Genomic DNA, 25,331 nt, shown 5'->3' on the forward strand with positions numbered 1-25,331 from the left:
TGGTTTCCAAAACTTGCAGGGTTGCAGTACAACACAAAAATGAGAAACTGACAGCTAATAAAACTGGAAATGAGTAATCTAGTTTCACTGCCCAAGATGAGTGAAAAGGAGAGCACTAATAGAGTATGTGATAAAAATGCAAGGCTGCAGTCGTTCATGATTCACATTGGAGGGTATGTCCTTAGAAGACGCAGAGAAAAATTCTTCTTAGAACGTTTTTCACTCGTCATCACTTCAGGCGTAGTTAAGAATACATACAGTCACTGGGGTACCGCATGTAACCTTCTAATCTGAGAGGTGTTTGTAAAAGAAGACAACCTCAAACTTCAGATTATAAATTTACAGAAGCCAAAAGAAAATTCTTTGCCAGTAACTCAAAATGTCATAATTTGACTCAAGTCCCAGCTGCAATTCTTAACTTCCTGGGGATGGTGACAATTATCGAAGATATATATGTTTGATTTGGAAAGGCCAACTCTTTGGTATAATTCTCTTCCGCTGCATAATCAATTGATGAGTCATGACCAACTGCATATGGGTGTATATGTATGTATATATAAACATATCATTACAAAAGATATCGCATATGTAGTATGCTTGGAGATACTGTTGGGCTTAACAAAGTACCTGTTCCTCTCTGAGCAATCAGTAGTCCTAACTAAAATTCAGGAATCAAACTCAGTTTTCAGTCTTCTGACTTTAGGATGCTCAATCATGTCAGTCCAGGACATCTACAAGGCTGCCTAATGCTAGAGGATGGAAATCTTGGCACAGCTGAATTCTCTACTAGATGAATAAGCTCTCTCTGCTGGACACAGCCTTTCTGAGAGCCTGTAAGACTCTGTAGCACAAACTTGCCCATGAAGTAAGAGCATTGCAAAATTTACCACTTTCGATTCTATTCCATGTGCAAAGCACTTGGCTTGACCTTGCCTCCTCAAGCAGAGGAGCATGGCTACAGTTGTATTTCAAAGGAAAATAACAAATCATGACACTCCACCACATATGCCTAAACTCATGGGGAGAGCCTAAAAGTCAGCATGTAACAGATGTGAATCATGTTGTCTTGGTGAGGAGCTGAAGGGTTGTCCCATGCTCTAGTGATGACTAGAGCAGAAGAACCTAGAGAAGAACACAATGAAACTGGCCTTTGTGAAAGGTTGAGCTCTACCAGCCTGAAACATCCCATGAGTTTTACAGGGGGGTTTGTAGATGTAAGGCTCCACTTCGCCATATCTCTGTAGAATCAAAGCCAGCTAGCTGGTAGCCAAGCCTGGTATTCAGGATGAAAAGGAGGGTTTAATTTTGGAGAGATGGAAAGGTCCATGATAACTATACCTATCTGCAGATGTAAGTAAGGAAAACTTGCAGGAAAAGACTTTTGCATTTGTTATATCTAACTGCTGTAGTTGGAAACAAAACTGACAAGTTTGCCAGCACCACGAGCCCTTCTTCTTATGTGGATTGACCTGACCATAAAGAATAACTCATAACATAAGTCTAACCATTTAAAAAGATGAGACATGTGACACTGCTTGCTCTCCTCTTCAGGCCAGCTATGTTTTTCTGTTCTTGCTAGGTTTCTATATTGAACCTACTGCTTCAGCACCTGAGTCCATCATAGCTCTGGGGACAGGAGCAGACCATTTTTTCACAGGACCAAGATGTTCTCAAAAGGCTTTTTTCCACGGAGCTGCAGAGGTGGGCTACCACTGATTCACTGCTACCAATGATCACCTGTAGAAAGCCAGAAAGTTTATTATTCTCTCTTTTGCCCCCAGTGGTTCTCTGTCCTCCATCTCCCACCTGCTGAGCTTGATGTTCTCTTCAGCAAAACTGTATTTCAAAAAGGTGTTGTTCATACATTTACATTTTATATATCCCTGACTTAAGTAAGTTAGTTTCTCCTCAATGGGAAACTTCTTAATTGTGTATTTTAGCTGTATTTTAAAATACATACTGTATCAACTTTTCAGTAGATACACAGTCACTACATTTTGTGGGCAGGCTGCTTAATTAATCCAGCTGAGTAAAGGCCTGAGTTTTATCCGGGAAACAAGGGAAAACAATTCTCTGGGAGACTCTGCTTTGCCATGGTGGAAAAAGATTTGCACTCGCCTGGCTCAGCTCAGCGTATTTGCTACCTACTCCTCCATCACACATGACTCTTAAGGCCTCTTGCCTGAACAGGATGTGCTAGTGTCATTTCAGGGTGAAAGTCATCAAGGAAACAGTATTAAGAAACACCTAGTTTGTGTTATAACCTTCATTAGCTTCATTAGTTTCTGTTTAGTTGCACGGAAGAAATCGTGGCACTTCATATTATCTGGACAAGCCCTAGATATGTGAGCTTAAACCAGAATCTGTTACACCTGTGAGCAAGCTGGTATGAGGCTGCTCAGCCTTAAACTCTGCAAGTGAATTCAAACAAAAACCAGTACCCTTTCTTGGGAAGTGACAGCAAAAGCTAATACCAAGCTTGCCTGAATTTATCAAACAGTAATTCGTTCCACGCACACATGTATAGTGTTTGGATTTCAGGGAAGTTGCTGATAAATTTGACTTCAGAGTGCTCTCTCCAGCCTCTGGACAACAGTAATAACCAGGACATCTCTACTCCTTGCTGTTGTGATTCGCACACAGCCTAAGCAGCCATGCAGAATGTGGGCCAATAGTCACCCCTGGGTTCAGGGCAAGTCACATCTGTGTCTATCTCCAGCTCTGCCAGCATGGTCTCTGCAGGGTTTAGGTAGCCCAGATTTGGTTTCATCTCTCCTGAATGCAGCACACAGTTTCCAGCATGTCTTAATGGAAAGGACGACATAAAAAATGTCTGGTGCAGAGCCAATTACAAAGCTCTCATTTGGGAGGCAGAGGGAGGGGGGAGTATTGACCCATCCCTGGAGTATTTCAGAACTACCTCAACAAAAATCACTCTGGGCTACTAAAATGACTTCCTGGTGATGCAATGACTGCAGCACGTGCTTTTAGCTACTATTACAATGAAGTATTTACAGTGTGTAATTCTCCCACTTCTTTCCACACAGCTATCACATAGGTGTGAATAAATAAAAATGTACCATTGTGAGGAGTTTAAAAAAAAAAAAAAATGCCCTGGAATATATTCAGTGTGTATCTTTGAAAATGCAGACAGAACAGAAAGCTTATTTTGTCTGTCTGACACCACTGCTCTGTCCCCTACTCTTTTGAGATGGGCTATCTACTCATTTTTCACCATCTAATAACAAAAAAGAGATGTCAACTACACTGAGAAATACTGTCAAGCAAGCCACCCCGTTGTCTTATCTGCTAATACAGCACTAATGCGGCATGGCATCATTATCATCTCTCTGCTCTATGTCCACTGTTTTTGCGCCTGCTGCTTGTAATCTTTAGTTGCTGTATTTTATTGAAGAGATTTTTTTTGGCTGTTCCCACCCTCACCCAACAAGCTTTGTAGTCATTTCTTCAATCAACAAATTAATCTGTGAACATCGTCTCTAGGAGAGCTGATGACCAGCCTCATCCTGGCTGAAAGTGCAAGTAAACTACCCAGTCACAAAAGGAAAATACAAGATTGCAGCACAGTTGCTGAGATGAGGAAAGGGCAGTTGCAGCAAGCAATAACTAACAGTGACAGTTGTTTAGGCTCTGTTTCTTGTTTCAGGAATGGTTGGATTTATTCATGGTTATCAGTTACCATTTCTGAACAAGCTCTGCTGGAACTGTTTTCATTGGCACCTGTGTAAAAATACAGTCAAGATCCAGCATATGCAGCAGCCATCACCTGCAGGCCGCCACACTGACAGTGTCCAGGGTTACTGTGCAGGAGCGACTCCAGCTCTGGCTCCATTTTAGTTTTGTTCCTAATTTTGTCATTCAAACCAGACTGGAGGTTCTTGGAAAGAAGAGTAAAAATCATGTGCTCAATTCTCACATAACTGTCTCGCAATTGCAAAGAAAGACTGTTTTAGGCAATACTATGTTCACCTGCAGCACCTTTTGGAGATGAAAAAGTGCAAGACCCATGAATACTGCTTCCCTGAGTTAATTTCCAAACTATGGTAAATACAGAGAGATTAAAAGCCAAATTCCCTGTGGCCACAGAACACAGGGGACAGGAACACAAGGAATGTGTGCCCCAAGGGCAGCGAGCACAACACTTGCATTTCCCAGTCATTTGCACAAATGGAACCAAAAAGAGAGCTCCCGATGGGCAAGGAGCAGCTGCCCTGCTCCCGTGAGGGTACTAGTGCCTGGCAGCGACACGTGTGTGCCTGAGCTCTGCGGAAAGGGAACAAGCTTTCAGACATCTCTTCTTTCTAAAACCTTCACAGGAGAAAGAATGATTTCTTAGGGGCTTCCAGACAGAGAAAGAAAATTCTGAAAAATCCTAATATTTGAAGTACTTAGAGCAGGTGACTGATTTGAATGCACACAACTCAGCGTGGGGGGGCATTACCTTCACTAGCACCAGATGCAGGGCACAGTCCCCTCTGCTGTGCAGCTTCCCCACCATGCTGGACCCCGGCTGGTTCAGGCACAGCTTGTACAGCAAATTCTGTAGTTTGAACCACCCAGATGGCTGTAGGGCTGAGAAGGCGAAACATTTCTACAAGCAAAAGGTCTTGCTGAATGTACCGTTTTAAAATGATGGAGATTAAGCGTTACAGATTGCAATGGTAGTGCAATCACAGTTTCTCTTGGTCATGTTTTTGCACAAGTCGGGCCTGGCCCTAGCATCCTTCACTGCTGCATCTGCTGAGACAGTCCCTTGACAAAATGACTGCCTCAGGTGTGCAGTAAAGCAGGGTACTTTATGGGGAGGTAGAAATGCAGGAAAAAGGAAAGAGAAATCTTCACAGAAAGTAGGAGGGAGCTTCCCTTGACAATGATAATAAACAGAATAGTCTGCAGATAAAATAAAGAAGCAAAGCCAAATCTGAGTTCTTTAAGATAGTTCAGGAAAGAGCCTAGAACTGCAAACTGGACAGTTTCTGAAGACCCACAGAAAGGCTAGAGGAGATAAAAAAACATTAATTCAAAACGGAAAAATGTTGTTCTCTAAAAAATTAAGCATGTGAATATAAAAGACACAAAAAAAAAGCTACACAGACATAAAGCAGTATGGAAGAGGAGCAATACTGTTATACTGCTTTTAAGTAAAGAAACACATAGGACACAGATATTTGCTTCTAATAATGTCCTAATAAGATTCCTGAATAATATCTCTGGCCTAAAACTTGCTTATTCAACTACCAGATCATTCTTACAAAGTCAGAGACTTGGGTCAGTGATTTGTAGGAGTAACCATGTTATTTCTTAATCTTTGCAAACTAACATTGTGCCCTTTGGCTACCAAGAAGAATAACACTCATCTCTTACATGGCTTTTCAGCCACATATCTAAAAGTACTTTTTAAAGGACAGACAACATTCACCCTCTCATTGTATGGACAGGAAATCCACAGCAAGCAGAAGTGAAGTGACTTGCTTCATCTGTTCACAATAGCAAGTGATAATTGGCCAGATTTGCCCAGAAATACACATATGTATATATGTATAGCTTAATAAGCGTAACAGATCCTTTGGTGTCTACTGAGACAAGCAATGCCAGAGCTAAATGCCTCCAGGGCAGCTGAGTCACTGAGACCCTTTAGAGGGATGTGAAATGCCCTTCCCCTGCCCTATTGTTGCCTTCTGTATGGAGAGAACCAAGCAGGAGTTCTGCCTCTGCCTACACCTTCTCCTCACCTTATTTTAAATATTCCACAGGGCTACTGTGTCACATGCTGAAAATTCTGCAGGACATTATCTTGGAAATCAGTCCTTGGTCTTCCTAAGGGGAACTTCTCACATGGGCATAAGATGCTTTTTTGTTCCTCCCCAAGTTCTTGTCTGCAGTATAACTTAATGTTGCTGCTTTCTTTTTGTATTTTCTTTTTTCGAGATGCTATTCTAAAATTTTCTCCCGTTTTCTTTTGGATTTAATTTTGCAGTTTGCCTCCCTGTTCAGTTAAGTGTTCATTCAAGATATGTCGGCTTTCAAGAGACATCTGAGGTGAGGCTCGTCAGTTTTTCTTCAGAAGAGATTTATTTTGTATGCTCTCAGTTTTAGGCTCAGCTACAGTATAACTGCAGGGGGTTCATGTTTAAATTGAGATGTATTCCTCTGGCTGCAGGAGTGGGCCTATGCAAAGGAAATGCACAAATCCATAAATAAGGCTTGGCACGATTTCACTGCTCTACTTAATGCCGACATTTGCAAGCTCTGTTTTCCAAAACCTCTTGCTTCCAAATTCCTGCACCTGCTAATTTGTTAATTCTGTTTTCAGTGAGTTTAGACTTGTGTATTCTTAATTATGCTAATGAAGAATAAACTATTTAAAATACTAATGTTTTGTAAACTTCAAAAAGAAAACAGTTAACAAATACCTTGCCCCTGGGTCTGTCTTCACTGCTGGATTCACAGACCGATTCAGGGCATTACTTTTTCTCCCCCAGGTTCTCTTGAGAGGACATTCTGTCCTCCCTTTCTCCCTTCTCCTCCCTCTCAGATCTCCTGACACAGCTTAACTTTCCCCTTTCCTGTCTGATCTCTGCTGAGAGGAAGATCTTGCAGGTTAATGAAAATCACCCCTGAAGTGGTAATTACCACAGCTGTCTTTACCAGTTTTCTTTTCCTCTCCTTATAGGGATCTCCTGTCCCCTCCTAGGCTCTGTAAAGGCTCTTTGCTTCTGCTCTCATCCAACTAGCCCTTCTAACTGGTGTCTGGAACCTGCTGGGAGTTACTGGGATGGCACAGACCTCTGCCCCCCTCCTGCCCTTTGGGCATCTCTCAGATATTTCTGCCAGGCAGGAGAGTTACACTTCTGGCAAAGGAATGAGGCATGAGACAATGTGTGGTCCCTACAAGGCAGTAGCTGTGGTCTCTCCTCCCCACGCACCTGCAATTTTAATGCACTGTTCTTCTGCTTTCCCTGAATATTGCTTTGCAGAACTGGTTTATGTTTTCCTGGCTTCTACATAAAATGTAGGTCAGATCATGGTAGACATACAGGAAAATTGTGATTTACTGCAAATGAAAGGAATAATGAGCACTGAACCTGCAAAGAAGAAAGGTGACTAATTGCTTAATTTACTCCAACAACATCTACCTGCTTCCTGAGGTTTCTTCCTGTATGTGTGTTCCTGATGCACCTTTAGCTGTGCTTTTTATGCACCTGTCTTTCCTGGATGTCTATGCAGAGCTGCTAAATCGCAGATATACAACATGTAGGATATCGTTCTCACCATCTCCCTGACAAGATAGCATTGTTTTTTACAGTACAGATGGCTTACAAGATACTGATCTCTGCCAATGGAGCAGCAATGCACTATCTGTAAAGTGACTCTGAAAGGAACTGTTTTGGCATTAAGATTGAGATTGAGGATAAACCACACCACGCAGTCAGGGCTGAGCAGGCCTCAGGAAGGCCATGTAAGCAGAATCACTCTTAGCAGTGTATCAAGGAGTTGTTTTACCCCAGGAGAGCAGTTTTCCCTAGGGTTGTGTGCTCTCCATAGCTGTTCACAGTCTGCACGACTAGACTACACTAGATTACAGTCATGCCATTCTTGTCACTTCCTTGGGAGTCTAGCCACATTTGCTGGGGTTTATTTTCAGCCCTGAGCTTTGGGAGTTCAATAATTACATGAGAATGTGTTCTTCTGGAAAAAAAAGTTTCTAGCCTCTAGGGTGTGAAGTAAAGAGTGTGAGTCACTGAGTGAACTTCATTGATGCAGAAACCAAGACAGAAAGTGTCCCAAATTCTCTAAAGTTAATGAGATTTTTAAACCTAAACCAAAGTTTGCAGATCTGAGGGGACAGAGAGGGGAGGAATGGGGCTTTGGAGCCCATGGGCTTGGCAGTATTACAGCTGCTTGATCTGGGCATGCCAGACCTTCCCTCCAGGCCATGGCACCACCTTCTCTGTAAGCCCTTTCCTGGCGGGAAAAAACCCCAGCATGGTCCATGCAGCATGGCATGTCTGTGCTCTGCTCTGGTACCAGGCAGGTCAGGGTAACGGTGGCATTTTGAACACTGACTCATGCTTGCACACTTTAAGGATTGCCTGCTCCACTATTTATAAACTGAAAGCGTGTTATCACTCAGTCAACACAGTGCAGAAGCATCACTGGGTATTCTCCATGAAGAGTTTTATAAGGCCATTAAATCATGCCAGCTAGATATCATACACCCTTGCTCACATGTAGCGTGAGAGGATCCCTTTGAGTCAATCAGATAAAGCAGCCACCAATTTAACACCGCTTTTGGCAGAAGAGAAATGCATTTCTATACATGTCTACTTACAGCCAAGGCCTGCTGAAGCTTCTCTACTCCAAGACACCTCTATTACTGCCATGCAGAGCTTAAAATCAGCTGAGAAAATATGTTACACACTAGACAACTTTATTTAAGCACAGTCATAACTGTGGCTATAGACCGAAATGCAAACAGCATGTATATTACCAGACAGGCACTATTTTCAAATTTCTCTCCTTTTTCTTTAAAGCCCTGGGCCTAAGTGCCCTCCTCCTGCAAATCTTTGCTTACTTGCATGTCTGGTTAGGGTTCCCTGCAGAATAGAAAGTATCATCACCCCCATTTTCTAAGAAAAGCAGGAGACACTACCAACTTTTGACAGGAAGCCTAGGGCCTGCAAAAAACCCCATTTCACTTCAGGCTCACACCTTAACCACTGACTGATGGCTGAACTATGTATGGAAGACTGTAGAGGAGAGTAAGACTTCAGGGTGTCACAGCTGTTTGCCCTACTGATGTTTTCAGTAGAACAAGGCACTGCAGTAGCAGATGTACAGTGATGATGCACTGCTAGGCTCTTCTGACAGGCACTGTTCTCTCAAATCCTCATTGTCTTTCACCTTCCTGTTGCTTTTTTTCCTCTTGATTTCTAATCTGAAAGCTTCCATCTATGATGGCTGTGAAGAAAATCTGAAAATGTGGGGATCTGATGCTGAGATCAGGAGTTAGCAGAGGGCCTAGGGAAGGAACAAAAGGCTCTGGGAGGTTTGAACAGTTCTATCCATCTCCATATCCCATTAGCGAGGGGCTAATTCTGGGGCATAACTGTCAAGGTATCAATGCTGATTGCAATTCCAGTCCTTACTGAAGAACAGAGATGGAAAGTCACCAGTTTGCATTATTTATCCTTCCTACCTCCATGCTTGGGTGATGTTTGAAGCCACCATCACCTATTCCGCTCCACCTAAAAGGGGATGCATGAACAGAATTTGTACAGGAAGCAAACAGAAAGGGAGCTATGCTCAGCGTGTTCATTGAAACACAGGAAACACAGACAAAGAATTTAATTAACTATGCAAACTGCTGGCTGGACCATTGCAGATGTCAGACATCACTCAGATGCTGTTTCACCTGACATATGCTATTTTAATGAGTACAGACTGGAGAGGTACTTCTACCTCTTGCTTGCTCGGTCTGTCCCCAGTCCTGGACTCTGAATTACCTCCTACTGTGAACACAGTGTTCACAATATAATCCTCCCTTCTGAGAGTTATTTCCAGAGGAGCAGATCTTTTGACATTGACTGGAGAAATGAGTATCAAACTAAGATCCCCACTGTCTAGCTACCTGAGGCTTAGCTTTCTGCAAACCTTCAAAGCTGTCAGGAGGGCTGGGAACGGCCTCTGGGATGACTGAAGAAACAGCATAACCACGTCAGCTGCGTTTCTCACAGATCATCAGGTCTACAGCAAAACAAGCAGAATTAATGTGTGGGAAATGAGATTAGTCCCCAGCTCTGCTCTGACTTTGGCTTCTCATGTCAGTTATGTGAAGGGGCTGGTGGTTCCCACCAGAATCGGGTCTGTCTGTTATAAAGGAGACTGCATCAAATGTGCGAAAATAAAGGGTGGGTAAAATCCTTGAGGTGCTGAGAGCTTCTATGGGGTTGAAAAAAAAATCAGGATTCTAGCTGAGAGTTTTAGCAGCAGCATTTGATCTATCTGACAGCCACGTCCCAGTGACACAGCAAACTGGGGATTTTTCCACTGCCTTTCTGCTGCACCTTTGAGAAAGTAGTTTTTCAGGTATGCACTTCTCTTTGCTTCTCTCATTTGGGTTTAGAGTATATTACATCACTGGTGGCTACAAATAAAAGACACGCCATAGGTCCTGGTCTTGGTTGCTGTAACAGAAATGTATTCTTTTTCTAGAATTAATTTTTTGCCTTCCTCCCAGCTTCGATAACTTTCTCTCACGGCACAGCTCTCATTTTCAAGATATTGTCAGCACTGTTCTTTCCAGACATACAATGCAGATAAAGTGTCTGGTTAAAAAACAGATCCAAAAGGCTAAACCCAGCTTGTATAACAAACAACTGGCAAAGATATTAAATGAAGTCCTGGGGATTTTTTTCACTTACACTTTCAATGGGCATGGGCATAATGACCATGTACAGTTCCATAATTTCAAGCTCTACGGTTAGTTTTACACATTTTTTTAATTCATCTAATTAGCTGTTAGCTTTCTTGAACACTGTCCATTAAATTTTATTACCCACAATCAAGTTTTCATAACAAAATAGCAAAAATAACTGCAAAAAAAAAGTATCCATTGAAGACTTGGTATGTTACATGCATCATTGCAAGAGAAAATTGGGACTTTCTTCAAATTCTGAGCTGTTTCTAAAGAGACTACATGATTGATTAAAATCCTGAGCCTGATTTTGCTTGGGGGTACATTGTCACAAATCTAAAATTAATTCTTTGACTCCTTAGAATAATCCTGCATTCCGTCTTAATTACATACAGGATTTAATTTGGCTTCACTGAAAGTATTCAGGTCCAAACTTTTCTCAAGACTTTGTCATTTTTCAGGTCCCTTTCTGTAATAAAGGAATGGTTTTTAGCTGCTAGTTTCAGCTAGCACATGCATGAAAAAATAAATAAACCAATGAATTTTTTACACTGATGAACTAAGGCCAAATTCTTCTCAATGTACTGAGGTTGTTTCCTAGGCCCTGTGTTCTGAAGTGCCATGATGGACCAGAAGTATCTGTTTAATGTTACAGTACTTGTAGCCAGGCTATCTTTCCTCAGCTTCTTCAGTCCCTGTTTCCTTAAGGTTTTCATCCCATGCCCACCAAAGACCTTTGCAGAGCATAGCTCTCAAGTGGGAAGCTAGATTCAGTGCCAGCTTTCCTGTCCCATTCAGCACTCTGAGGAGCCCCTGCATTCTCTTTCTTAGCTGGATTTTGCTGTCAGTGAAGACCTCTTTCCAATTTTGTCTAAAATGCATTAGGCCAGTTGCTTGCTATTTGCTTTCTTGCTTGCATACCTTTGGCCCAGCCAGTCTGGCTTCTTCTTTCCAGAGCTATTTTCAGAGCTACATTTCAAGTCCATCTTTACTGGTTTCTGATCAAAACACAGTAGTGTATATCTTACTACCAGCAAGCACCTCTGACAACCACAAATACCATTCTCCTGTGCAGCATCTCCAGCCAGAACAGCAGCTTGCAGAAGCTGTGCCAAACAGCCACATACATGTTCTCCAGCTTTCATACAGACAGAAGCAAGCACAGAAAACTGTAGGGCATCAGCCACACCCACAAAGGATTCCCTGATTTTACATAGCCGCAAAGTTAGCTTCACCTATTTGGCTCTATCTATGTGAGCACAAGTACTAACCTTTCTCCCCACAAAGATGCTGCTGTTGTTGCTCATCCTAAAGTTCCCAAGGCAAGAACTCATCCACTCATTTGTCAACCTTTCTCCTTACAAGAGGGGTATTTCAGTTGGAGTGAGGATTGGTGCATCTTTTAAATGTCTCAGTTCAATCCTACGCACTCAGGAATTTCTCTTGTCTCCTACAAGACACATTCAAAGTCTACTGCAATGAACTGATTCCATGTCAGCTTAGTAAGTGTCCCCTCTGGATGAATCCAAGCACTTTTGTGTTTGTTAGAAATTAGTTACATGAACACACAGATTGTTGTTTGTTTTTTTTTTCCCCACTGGTTGTCTCTATATTTTCATGGGGAGGATGACTGATGAAGGGGAGGAGGGCTAAAACCCTGGGCTCTACACATATTATCATGGCGACTACAGCTCTTCCCTCTGTCCTGCTTTTGCTCCAAGCTCTACCTTAAAATAATTAAAGGTACTTCTTGCTGCTGACCCAGCTGACCCTGGCACGCTGTTATGCATCACACCCTGCACTAGCTGTGTTACCATCCTTCTCTTTGCCCCCAGTGATGCCTGCTCTCCTCCTGCCCATACGCTCTTGCAATGGGAAGGAAGGCACTACAGTCATTGCACCTTTACCCAAGGCCAGGCCTTGAGGCTCCAAGTGGCATTTACTCAGAATATGCAGTTTGGAGGGATTCCAACCGCAGACGCTTTTCTGCCTCAAGTCCTTCTTATTCCTCCTAGTACTCTGGATTTTCTTTCATCCCCGAGGTGTCACAGAACAGTCCACCCTCGCTCAGTCATAGATGACTTATTTTCCTTGGCAAAATCAGAATGTTTTGCTAAGGGTATATTCTGGGCCTTGAAATAGGTTTTTTTCTCTGTAAAGATTATTGCCCAGTTTCCCTTTATTTGTGCTCTGAGTTTTCTGCAGTGCTTTTAATGACAGCAAGACTCAAGCTTACTTTGAATGTGCTAGGTCAGGTGAAGTAGTGTCCCATTTGGTTAGTGAGACACCCTCTGAAGCCAACAAGCCTGCTCAACATACCATGCTAATACTAACACCAGTCTCAAACCTCTGCTGACTTAGCCAAGATACCACGCATCGCCTTCAAGTGGAGCTACAGGAGTGAGGGGTCTGGGTAAAAGAAGCCAGACTCCTCCAAGAATTGCCCTCTATTTCAGGTGAGCTACTGAGTCTCCTTGGAAATCTTTAGCAGGATAGTCCAGGCTGTTACAGAGTGACTATTGCCTGGTGTCTGGCTATACTGGTTCCACAAACGTTACTTGGCTGACATTTCAGGTTGAAAAAGTCAAATGCTCTGCACATGTTTCCCAAATTTCATTCTGGACTTCAACTTTCTATAAAAGAAAATGAGGGGCAGTGATAGCTCTAGGGATACTGCATTCCTGCCAAGGATCCTACAGTTCAGGCTGCTCCAAAACAAGCGCAAACACTGCACCAGATAATGCCACAGATAGTGAGTGGAAAGCTGGCAGGAAATGTTCAGTGTACCTCAAGCATGCCCACCTTAAAGCCTGAAAAAGGCAAAACCACTCAAACAACCACCATCCCTCCCCGGGGAAAAAACCGAGATTGCCCACTTTGGTTTGTGTAGTATTTGACAAGAACTACGCTCCCAAAGCCAGAGTCAGCCAGCCTCCTAAATCTGTTATTGACAATGAAGCTGTTTGTTTGTCATCTCGAGGCTGAACAGGAATGACATTTCTGTTGCAGTGCAGTAAAAGGTTAGCACTTGCATAAGCTGATAAATGTGAAGTCAAGGTGACTCTATGTATTACATTAGCATAGGACTGCAAATCCTTAGGGCACACAGAGAAGTCTAAGTAAGCAATATAAGCAAGTATGCCATTGCAACTGAAAACATCTCAGGGGAAATCCTCCCTTTACACATGTAAAATGCGGGACAAAATCCCATAGTGTGTTTGCAGTCTGCTAGGCTCAGGGCAAAGACAGAACAAACCACTGCTACAGTACAAGGGATGAATATTGCCTATTAACATGGGAGATACCTTTCCCATGATATTATTACTTTCCATTAACTTAAACAAAAAGACCCAAGTTCTGGAAACAGTGTCTCACTGTAACACCTGCATGATTGGATGAATAAATCTGTTTTAATTAAATGCCTTTTTTATAGTAGGCTGTAACAAAATATTGTGAGAAAGTGGGAAGCTGCTAGCTGGCTTTGAGATTTCAAGTAACCTTCTCCTAATTAAGTCTGTATATATTTATATGACATCTTAGTGCAAGAAAATACTTAAGAGTTCTCATTTCTTTTAACTTCCTTTTCTATTTTCCCTTTTAATGTTAGTTATTAATTTACTATGCTCTTCCTTCACATTACTTCAGCCAAAGCAGAGCAAATTTGTTTCAAACGCACCTTGCACACTCTAAATTTCCTTCTACTTATGCAGATTCACTTGTCTTGCTGACTTCAGTGACAGAATTCCTAGTTGCACAGGTAAAACTGAAAAGAGCAGCCACTATTCTGGACTCCTTCCTGCTTCATTACACTGGACTGATGCCATTGACTAGACTCACCAAATTAAAACTCTGCTCTAGCTCAGCATGGAAGGTACTGCAAAGCTTTGGTACCACATCAAAGTGTCTCCATGCTTTGCTTCTCATTTCATGTACCACCAAAGTAGTGTATCACATGCTGTTATTGAACTTCTTCAGTTCTCAGCCCCAAAGCGTGCTATGTTTTGAGTTAGTCTATTGTCACTCTCACTTTTGGGCTCCATCTTCCCTACTCAGCACCCGCAAAAAGAGCAAGAGAAGAGACCAAGTGCCAGTTCAGGAGTATGTCTCTGTCCATATGTCACCAGTGCTTTGTGGGGCTTGGATGTGTGCAGCAGGGGAGCTTTAGGACCAAATAGAGCACAAATTTGCAGGACCATCTCCTGGCACCTTATCTATCTGCATGCAAAAACGGGGTGTCTTGGTAAGATGAAACGTTGGAGGGTGCTCTGCAAAGACTGGACTGACATTATCCAGGAGGGTAAAGATGATGGTCAGGTCATGATACGTTCCTGGGCTGTAACTAACACGATTTTTTATTGAAACGATCACATGCAGTTGGGTTCTAGTATTTCCTATGGGCTAAATCTATGTTTTTCTGCCCCATAAAGTCTCCCTAGCTGCCCAGACATGAAAGGCACCATCAGCAGTGCTATAAACACATAGTGGGCTGGTCTAATGCAGATGACTGGGTTTTCACCAGGAACAGTTCATTACTTTGTAGTATTCACCAGACTCAGCCACTCATGCAAAATGCAGTCATTCTCCAAACCTCTATGAAAACAGAGATGGTCAAACTAAAAAACCTTTTGGTATTCAAACACCCCTCTGTGTCTCCAGCATCCCTACTGCACAGAGGTGGTCCATCTAGGCTAGAAAAATTCTGCAGTCTGAGAAGGTTGTTTCCAGGGTTTTCAGGTGTGAGAGGTTCTCTTTAGGACTAACTTGATGCTCTTGATAATGATAATTGATCCATATGGATTCAACAGAAGTGTTGGATAAAAAAACCAGTAGATCAGGCCTCTGGATCCAAACCAAGATAAAAAAATAGTGAATTTAAATGAGAAAAGAATAGATCTAGTTATGTGTTGGTTAATTTGGAAACAAACCAGTACTTTTGAATAGCATCAGTTATCCATGATATTTATAAACGATGTTTGCTATAACAGACTTTACTTCTACTGAAAAGAAGACCTGCCTATATTCTTCACTTTTCGAATTTGCAGATTAGAATTCAGTCTTTACCCCTGTTTTGGGCTGACCTTAGCAGCAATAAGATTGACACCTATGTAACGGAGAAAAAAAGTCTGCCCCACAGCTTGATCCATTCCTCACCATCCAGCAAGACAGGCAAAGAATCAACCTACACGCTGCTTCTACAAACTTCTACAGGAGCTTCTTTTGCGAGCTCTCTTGCTTGGATCCTCCATCTAAGAGTGTTTCATAATTATTCCATAAATATCCCACTTTATGTTCGCAACTGCCTGTCCCATTTTAGCACTGGACATGCTCAATATAGAGTTTAAACTGGTCACAGTTTAAAACACAATGTGTCCATCTGCAGCTATATCAATGCTAATGGCCTCTTTGTGGGAAGTGGGCTGGGCTTTGTGTCCCCCTGTCTGAAGTCTTAATTCTTTATTACTTGATTCCCCATTTAGTACTCGCAAAGGTGTATTGTATATGTTGGAGCTATAAAAGATGATTAAAACAGGAATCCATCCATCCCAAAATCTACACAGCATGTTGGTATCCCTCATGTAACCACATTATTAGCAGCACACTGTTCTTTTGCTTCTGAATTAATAAACTGAACTCAGTGACAGCTTTGTGTGGTGTGGCATCAAAGAAGCAGAAGACCTGGCTTTGACTTTTTGATCTTGCATGATCATGGGTATGCTGCTGTGTTTCTCTTTCCTTGTCTGTAAAATGGGTGATGCTGCTGCTAATCTATCCTAACTCCATGTTAAGAGGCTCAATCCATAAAGCTGATTTAAAAAGCAGCTGCAATGTGGGCACAGTATTAATACCATTTAACATACATCAGATTCTCCAGAAATGAACAAGAACTAAAAGCCTAATTCAATTTCTTTTGAACTCTGCATTCTCTCGTAACACTTCAACATTTAAGCACAGAACATGCTCCAGACCAGGCCTCACTGCTCTGTGATGGTACACTGCTGTATGCCCCAGCATGTACCCACTCACACATGGTTATCACCTGAACAGGGAGGGAACGCCATGCTGTCACATGTACAACAGCAACCAGCTTGCCAGTACTACTGGAGGGCATGTGAACAGAGAAGGTTTTCAAGCATCAGTGTCTGGATCAAGGAGAGCCACATCCTGTGGCTGCCCAGATTTTCCCACAAGCCTCATAGAAAGTGAGAGACCAGTTTACAAGCTATTGCTGGCAAAAATGTGTTTGGCCAAACATCCAGGAATACCAGAGCCATTTGTAGAACCTGGACCAGGTTCTGAAATGTCTGTAAACAACAAAATCCATCTAACAATGTAGTTGCTGTGAATAATCTGACAGCAGCAGAGATTTGACAGGTGTTTGTGGTCTTATCACCGTTCAAATGTAGGAACAATCAAGCACAGGATCCTCTCACAGCACCGCAGTCGGCGCTGCAAGTTTGGTGGCTAAAAGACTTCAGCCAAGCAGAATAACCAGATTAAAGGACTCTAAAAGAGCACTGCCATGAAAGCAGGGCTATGTAGCAGGACTGCAGGAAACACATCTCTCTGACCCTGTCTGGAGCAACTCTTTAATTCCCTTCACCTCAGCCTATCACAGTGCAAAACAACGCACTCTGCTTTCATCCAGCTATTTGTAACTCCACGCTTACCGAGGGCTGAGCCTGAACACAAGCCTTGGCTGAGTCAGCCCCATTCTGGGAAAGACAGAAAGATGCTTCTGAAGAGGTCACCTTCACAAGTCACCTGCCCTGCCAGTGAAGGCAGGTGTCCCTGCTCCACATATGCACCTCCGGTCACTGAGGAGAAGCTCTGCATGCAGAAGTAGGAAAAAAAGAAAGGCTCTGATCCTAAAAAAGTGAACACACAAAACAGCCCTGAACTGGCCTGCTCTGCATAGATCAGTGCCACAGGGGAGGGAGCTTTGTTTCCAGTTGAGTTTTGTAAGAAAGAAAGATTAATCCAAACGCAGGTGAGAAGGTCATGGCAGCGACCCTGCTTCTTCATGAAACCCCAAATACTTCACCCCGAATTTTGGTGCCATCAGCTATTGGGCCTTAGAAAAGAATGCAAATAAGCCATTCAGAAGACAGTGAGAACATCTGAAATAAAATCGTTCTTCAAACCCAGATCCAAAGCGCAGTGAAGTCAGTGGGAATTTTTCCATTACACACTGCTGCTTCTGTCCTCACTCACAGGTCCAGAGGGTCCCTTCAGATTTCATCAGCAATTCAACCCATAACCAGCCCCAGGACTGGCGAAAGAGGACAGGCCAATTAGAGCCACATTTTCCTTCAGACAGGCAAGAATTGGGAATTCTGAGAATTGAGCTTAGTCTTGGACTGGAAACATCTCTGAGCAGGGACCAATCAGAGCTAATCGCTCTGAAAAATCTGATCTTTCTCCCATACAAGAAAGACCAAGCAGACTTTGGGCCAGGCCCACCCTTGTGTTGGCAGCCTGAATCTCATCCTTTCCTCTCCAAAGCCCTCTGCTGATTTAAGTACCAGGCTCTTGACTTCTCAAGATGCTCCATTTTGCATAAAAAATTACAAACTTTTGGGGCTTGGTGTGTTATGTTGGTAGGCTGGAGTGACATTTTTGGTATCTGTAAGGTTTTTGTAGGAAAAACTCCTCATTTTCTGTTTTGTTCGATTCATGCATACATTCAAATCTTTGGCAAAATCAGAAGACAACCCAGAAAGATCTGCTAGTATTTGTGGTACCTGACCCACTCCATAGATGCATGGCCAGTGCAGGTGAACTATTTTCGACTGGAGATTCACTGGAAACCCTCACATAAAAAGCCAGAAGACTTCTAAAACACCTCTTCCTTTCACCCATTGCAGCATCCTGCATATATCACTTTCAGCCAAGCCACTCTTCAACTTCTTTCTTTTCCCAAACTATTTCAGTCAACCAGAGGTTCATGTGCCTTCTGTGGACAGCAATGGGTTTATTTTTGGGAGGGGTGTCTACCCTCACTAATTACATTTTGTGCCAATAGCTAATGTGATGGCTTGTTGACTGCTGATATTCATACCCATGTCTTTGACAGGCAAGGCGCCCACTCACCAGCTGCTCAGCCTGTTTGATTAGGTTACAGACAGGGTGCAGGGAAAACTGCAGGAGATAATGTGGAAGTGAAGCCATTTTGTGTGTGTGCGCAGGCGCGCGTGCTTGCAGGACCATAACATATCACTCCTCATCACCAACTCTCTGTGTAATCTTAGTAGTGTGCACGTGTGCACACCAGCACCAATCCCTGTATATGGTGAAAAAGTAAAGAGAGATGGAAAGATATAATTTCAAACTTGGCGTGATTTCAAGATCAATAGAAACCCACAGACAAATGTCAGAACATTTGCCCTAACACTCCATAAACACAGAGCTCCAGGCTTAAACAAAGATGCGCATTTTAAGGCAGACACTTATTTCAGACCTTGCCTCTGAGAAGCCTGAAGCCCTTTTCCCAGCTATAGAGCACACTCCTGCCTGGGTTTGGTTTGTGCCCCTTTATCTAGGGCACAGAGCGGGGGACTCGGTGTCTGTCAGGATCAGTGACATGGTCATGTTGTATCTATCCCCTGTTGTACATCCCTCTGATAGCGGGAGCTGGCAGTGGGGTGTCAGCCAGGACCTCATGGGAGCTGCTCTCCCTCTCGAGGAACCAGGATGCTGGTGGAGAACAGGGCTGCTGGCTGGGCAGCTCTGTTCTCTGCAGCAACCCCTGTGGAGCCACTGGGCACAGCCAGCTCCAGATATGGCCCTCATGGACTTTCTCAAGAGGGAGGTTAGTCTTTGTTTTCTTGCTGAAGAAATCGGATATTGCTGGAAAAGCAAACTTAGCAAGACTTCTAGGATTCTTCAGAGACAGTCTACTCTTCCCAAATGAGGATCCCCTGATGGTGTTATACAGGAAAGAAAGATCTGGGTAAAAGATTTTCACTACAGCCTTACATATACTACAGGGACTTCCCATCTTTTGTTTGAAAATTCTCTGTGCTCTCCTGTCCTCTTCCCTAGATCAGGCGTTACTTCCTTTGCCAATGTAACCTCTCCTCTCCTGTTAAAAAACCCCTCTCCTGCAGCAGATGCTTCTCTTCGAAATAGTCTTCCTAGCTGTTACCTTGGGGATCCATCTCACCCTTGTCCATTTATTCAGTGACCATGTCCCTGCATCTAACCTGACCTCCCAAGAGGAGGGTGAAGAGTCAGTGATGAGGTGCTGACATCCTAGGAATCTTTATTTCTCTTGTTCCCATTAGGGCCAATTTTAGTGCATTAGGGCAATTTTATAAACCTGGAAGTCTTTCCATCTGGAAACTTTCAAATACCCCAATACACATAATACAGATATTTCCATTAACTGCAGCTCCGGGCTAAGTAAGAGATCAGCACCTCCATTTCATAATGCGGCACAAACCAGAACGAATAGGACACAAAGACTGAACGAGAGTGGAATTATTTCATCTTCTTGTCCCAGCCAGTGCCCTGAGCCCCAAATGGCTTCATCCTCACACACTGCTTTGCCAGTAAGGCTTCACACAATTAAATTCTTGCAGCTTCCTATGTTAATCCATTAATACCTGCGTGAGCAGGCTGAAATCTCCACTGTGGTTATCATTCTGTAACCAAAATGCCCAATAAACACTATTCCATAAGATTTGTTCTTCCCTCTGTATTTTACTGAGAAGAAAGTTAATTGCTGTTTCAGCAAGCTATGTGTGGGGAGAGCACAGGAATAGATTAGACCCATGGTCCTTCTATCCCGGGATGTTATCTCTGGTAATGGGCAGCAGTCTGTGTCCACTGCATTTTCAGTGACTGTTCCCTTCTGCACTCTCCCTGCCTCTGGGAATTCATAAAGAGCCAGAGGTTACATCCAGACCATCGTGTTTCCTATCCACTCTCTGTTCGTTGTGAACTCATCTCATCTTTTTCAACCCGCTTATGCTTTTGCCCTCCACAGCATCCTGTGGTAATGAGCATTACAATTTAATTAACAGACATGATAAGAAACACATCTGACTGTTCAGGTGCTTAAATCAGTCTTTCCCAAACAGTGAATCAGATTCCTCTCTAAGGATGCAAAAGGGATGCAGGACACGTGAAGGGGACCAGGAAATTGCTTCAATTCTCACTGGAACATGTTCACTGCACATGAAGAGGGAGAGAGACTGAGAGAAGAGAGAAGGGAATAAGAACAAAGTAGCTTCCTGGCTTGAATCCAGAGATTGAGCTGAGAATAAATAATAATACGTGTCTAACAATCTAACAGAAACACCCATAATTCCTATTTGCAAAAATTATCCTGCTGCCTAAGTCAAGTCTCCTATCATGGCTGCTCTGACCAACACTGTATAAAACCTGATGTACTCTAAAGACAATTAAGAAATGGAGAAATGAGGACTGAGGTCTATATGCTATTCATACACGTAGGGAAAAATATACCTTGTCTCTCTAGTTCCTTCCCTTCACAGCCATCACCTCATAGAAAACACTGCAAGGATGCCATACCTATGGCCATACTTCACTCTGAAGACTCCTCATTGCTTTCCAAGACAGAAAATCTGAGGAAGAGCCCAGGTTTTCTGTTGAACAACTTCACACCACAACACAGCATCCTCTCTTTACCATGATGGCAAAAGTGGCCAAAACAGGAGGCAAGTTAGCCAGCACAGAAGCAGAGCTCTGGGGAGCTGATCCTTCTGCAGCAGAAGGGGATGAGCCCCAGCTCTCCTCTTTTCAGCCCTGGATGCCAGCACATTTCTTGCTTTCCCAAGAGTAAACTTAACCTAACTTACCCTGAAAACACACTGAAGCGTAATAGCTCAGACAGCTGAAAGGGATAAAAATTCTGCCCCAGCTTTCTGGTGACTGCAGTCTCCCACACACAGAGCGCTCCATCCTCCTATGCCTTTTAACTGCACTGGGACTGGCAAGATGCTCTGTTGCAGTGATTTGTGCTGACTGGTCGTCTCCCTTGGCAGGAAATACAAATGACAATAGCCCTTGCCTTGCTCTGTTTTTGTGCTAGAGAATTACCTAGCTAAGAAGAAACCTACAGTTGTTTCAAAGCCACTGACTTGCTCTGGTACTCCTTAATCTGAACCACAAACTGGGTCTGGAATCCTTCTGCAGTTAGTCATACCAACACCACATCGCTAGCCAGGATTCTGGGTTCAGAAACCTCCAGGAATCTCTTGCTAGCTCATATTTTTCCCCAACTGGGCGTTGTAGAGACCACCAATCAGTCACTGGCAGCATCCTGCCTCTCTGAGACAGGCAGTACACCTGGTTCCAGGTCTCATAGTGGGCCATTTAAATGTGCCCAAATGTAGCTTTTGAGATGAGCCTGCTCACCTTTGTACCAGACCTAGCAGGTGGAAAACTCTGCTTGCTTTGTAATACTTGCATTTAGGCACTCACTTCATACAGGTTCTTCTCATTACCAAAGGTAAAAGACTCTGGCAAATACAGTCCTGAGTTTTTGATGGCTGAATCCTGATGAACTTGGTGATCCCTGCTAATCATGTCGTTATAAATGTCTCATCCTTAAGGTTGGCTTTTCTCTGTTCCCTCATGTTTTCCTTTCTCTCTCTCTAGCCAGAAATGATTTACATGTTTGTTTACTCTGAGCTACATTCATCTGAGTCACTCAGCAACCCTCTACCCACAATCACATTATAGCAAATTTTGAATTGGAGTTACAGTGAGTGACTATTATGCTATTGTGAACATGAGAACAGGATGCAATATTCTGGGCCATATTCTGCCACTGCGTTTCAAGAAGAACTACAAATATACCAAATATGTCAAGAAGAACTACAAATCAACAGCATCATAATCCCCTGTGTTCTCCATTACTTCATAAGGAAGGAGAAACTCCAGGCAAAGGAATTACTCTATATTTACCCCAGTGTAACAATTAGTAGGATTTGGCTCATTTCATACAAATTATACTACTGTACTTGTAGGAATAATCTTTTCTGTTTCAAACTAATTTTAGCCACCCTTGAGTGGTGATTATCGAGCTCTTCCATCTGTTGTAAAAAAAATTATTTGCACATAGCTTTTGTGAATTTTTTCCTCTTAGGTATGTTTTTAAGAACTATATCTCTCAAAAAAACCAACATAATCATATTATTAGCAAGACTCATAACTCAGCTGACAGTACCTTGTCTATTAAATCCACAACATGAAAAGACCTCAGAATTGACATTCTAAGAATTTTTTTAATGTTGCCTGAAAATAAATCTTTGCAAAAAGCAAGCTAATCAAAGAATTTTGTATCTTGCATTACCTCAAATGTGATTCTGAGTAGAAACTATTGAGATTCTACCAAAGCAGAAAGTGGATAAGAAAAATAACCGTGCCTCTTAAAAAATGTATAACAAAACCAATGACATTTCAATATGCTAGAATTAAAGCAATGCACATCAAAATATAAAGATTTTTCTCAAAATCCCAGTAATAAAACTAAGGAATTCTGCTAATGTTCTATGTACTTGCATGACAAATTAAAGCTGATCAGAGGTTAGTCCCAAACTCGAGTCATTTTCCATCTAGTTTCTTTTCATAGCTTAAAAAAAAAAAAAAAAGCGCCAGGACCTGGACCTTTTTCTTTACTTTTAATGCTAGAAACGTGTCCTGTAGCAGTATCTGAGACACAGTTCTTGCCTAGGGAGACTTGCTCCTAACTGGCAGCGTACTGATCACTGCTAAATCTCGGAGTAACAGTACAACCAGATGGAACAGCAATGCCATACCACAAAGACCAGTGGACTCACAGTGGGTCAGTTTGATGTCATTGTCAGGGTAAGCTCTTTCATGTCTTCATCTATCACAAGTTAAACAGTCTAGGACTGAAGTGTTTCTCCAGCTGATAATTACTGCCAAGTTACATGCAGAGAAAATGGGAGTAAATATTCATGGACAGAACAAAGAGTGACACATCTGATAACACCCAAATGTGGGGTTTGGGTTTTTTCTTTTCTTTTCTTGAGAAATGACACTAGATTTCTTTACAGGGGAGTATTACTCAAGAAAATAGTTCCTTTAGTCTGCTTTGGAGCTGTCTGGAAAGACATTTGGCTGCAGTTTCAAAAAACTGCCTAAAGATACCGCTTTAACTTCTGAAAAGCATTTTTAAAACAGCAATATAGTAATTTGCATTTACACGGTACCTCCCTGGTTGAAAAGTGTTTTCAAGGGCTTCTGAGAAGCTTCACACAGCCCTGAGAAGCAGTAACACCGGATAAGCCGTATTTGCTGGAGAAGGCAGGCAACACCGAAGAAGACTGAGAGACTGGCCAAGGATCGGGCAGGATGTCCACATAACAGAAGTAAATAACCCTCCTCAGTTCTTCTCCCATGGGGACATGCACATACACAGAGGCATGCACACACACACACAGTGTAACCACATGACCATCCTCTTCCCAAAAATCTTTCCTTCCATCGCCTCTTGCATTCTGCACAGGGCACCGCATTACATAAGCTTGCTTGCAAGGAGGTGCACCTGACACAAAACTTGGGGTTTACAGCTGACCAGCAGGAAGATTAATTATTTTTTAGAATACAGTGGAAAAGTTAAGAGGAAGTGATCAAACGGACTGGAAGTTCAAAGCAACTCCCTTGCAGCAGCAGTGAGGATGCAAGACTTCGTAGGACTGTTCAACCATGTTACCTAGAGCATGTAGAATTTAATGGAAGACTTGCACATTACCATATTCATAACCATGACTAACAAATCTGTTGTCAAAGCCACCAAAAATATCACACAAGAAGAAGGTTTCTGTACCAAAAAGACCACTGAAGTCACGGCTCCATAGTAAACAAATGAACTTACAAAGAGTCTTGAAAATCATCCCTGAGTTGTTTTTTTTTTTTAGGCTGCGGAATTTGGTAAAGTATAAACTGCAAGATGCCCGATAGTCTGTGGACCGATGGGATGATAAATGAGGCATACCTTCTGCGAGCATCACAGCAGAGAACACCCCCTCCGAGATTCCTGTTCCCTTTATTATTTTGAGGGCTCGTGGGTCAGCGAGACGACTCACAGCCAGGTCAAAAGGATGCCCTAATTAATAACAACTTAACGTTTGTATTTAACCCGTACGTGTGAGGGTGCGGGTGGCTGATGGGGTACGCGCTGTCATTTAGCGCAAGGACAGCTACAATTCAGCACCGTCCCTTCGGCTGAACGTCCCGGCGGTGCCGGGAACTCCCGCGGGGAAGCGCGGCCCCGCCGCCCGCCCCGGCCCTGCTGCACCGCGGCCGCGCCGGGCTGGCAACTTCAGCCGGAGAAGCCCTCCGAACCGGGGGCGGGGGGTGATGAAGAGGAGCGGTCCCCGTCACACGCGGCGGGTGTGCGGCGCCCGAGGGCGCGGGGCGAGGGGAGTATTTAACAGCCGCGGCGCCAAGTTCGGGAGGCGCCGAGAGGGGACGGAGGGGGCTCTCACCCCGTCCTCCCGCCAGGCCCCGCCGCCCAGGGGCCGCTCCCCGCGCGAGGTGCGCGCCCGCCCGCCGCCCCGGCCCCCTCCCTCCCCCCCGGCCGCCCGCCGCTCACCTCCGCGCCGCTCCGTCAGGCTCTACATGCCGGGGTGCCCGCGGGCCCGGGGCGCCGGGCCGCGCCGCTCATTTGTAATCCGCTCCGCGCCGAGCGCCGCGGGGGGCGGGAGCCCCCATGCCGCCCCGCCCGCGCTGCCCAGCCGGTGCGCCCGAGGCGGGCGGGCGCGCTACGCCGCTGCCGGCGGCGCGGAGCCGCGGGGCCGGCGGCAGGCAGGGCAGGGCGGGCGCGGCATCGCGCTCCTCGCCCCGGCGGCGGGCAGGCGCCGGGCAGGGCTGCGACCCCGTCCAAAAAAGCCGGGTG

At 43.8% G+C, this 25,331-nt stretch overlaps 1 protein-coding gene across 2 annotated transcripts in view; it reads right to left on the bottom strand.

The window, feature by feature from the left end:
- The window catches only part of TRPC5 (transient receptor potential cation channel subfamily C member 5), a 103,629-nt gene extending 78,503 nt beyond the window's left edge, over positions 1-25,126 (bottom strand). For both annotated transcript variants that reach the window (XM_074915132.1, XM_074915131.1), the window contains exon 1: positions 25,029-25,126. The gene's annotated coding sequence lies outside the window, so the exon portion shown is untranslated. The remainder of the gene's footprint in view (positions 1-25,028) is intronic.
- Between the last annotated feature and the right edge of the window lie 205 nt (positions 25,127-25,331).

This window comes from Athene noctua, chromosome 11, assembly GCF_965140245.1.
Source record: "Athene noctua chromosome 11, bAthNoc1.hap1.1, whole genome shotgun sequence".
NCBI lineage: Eukaryota > Metazoa > Chordata > Aves > Strigiformes > Strigidae > Athene > Athene noctua.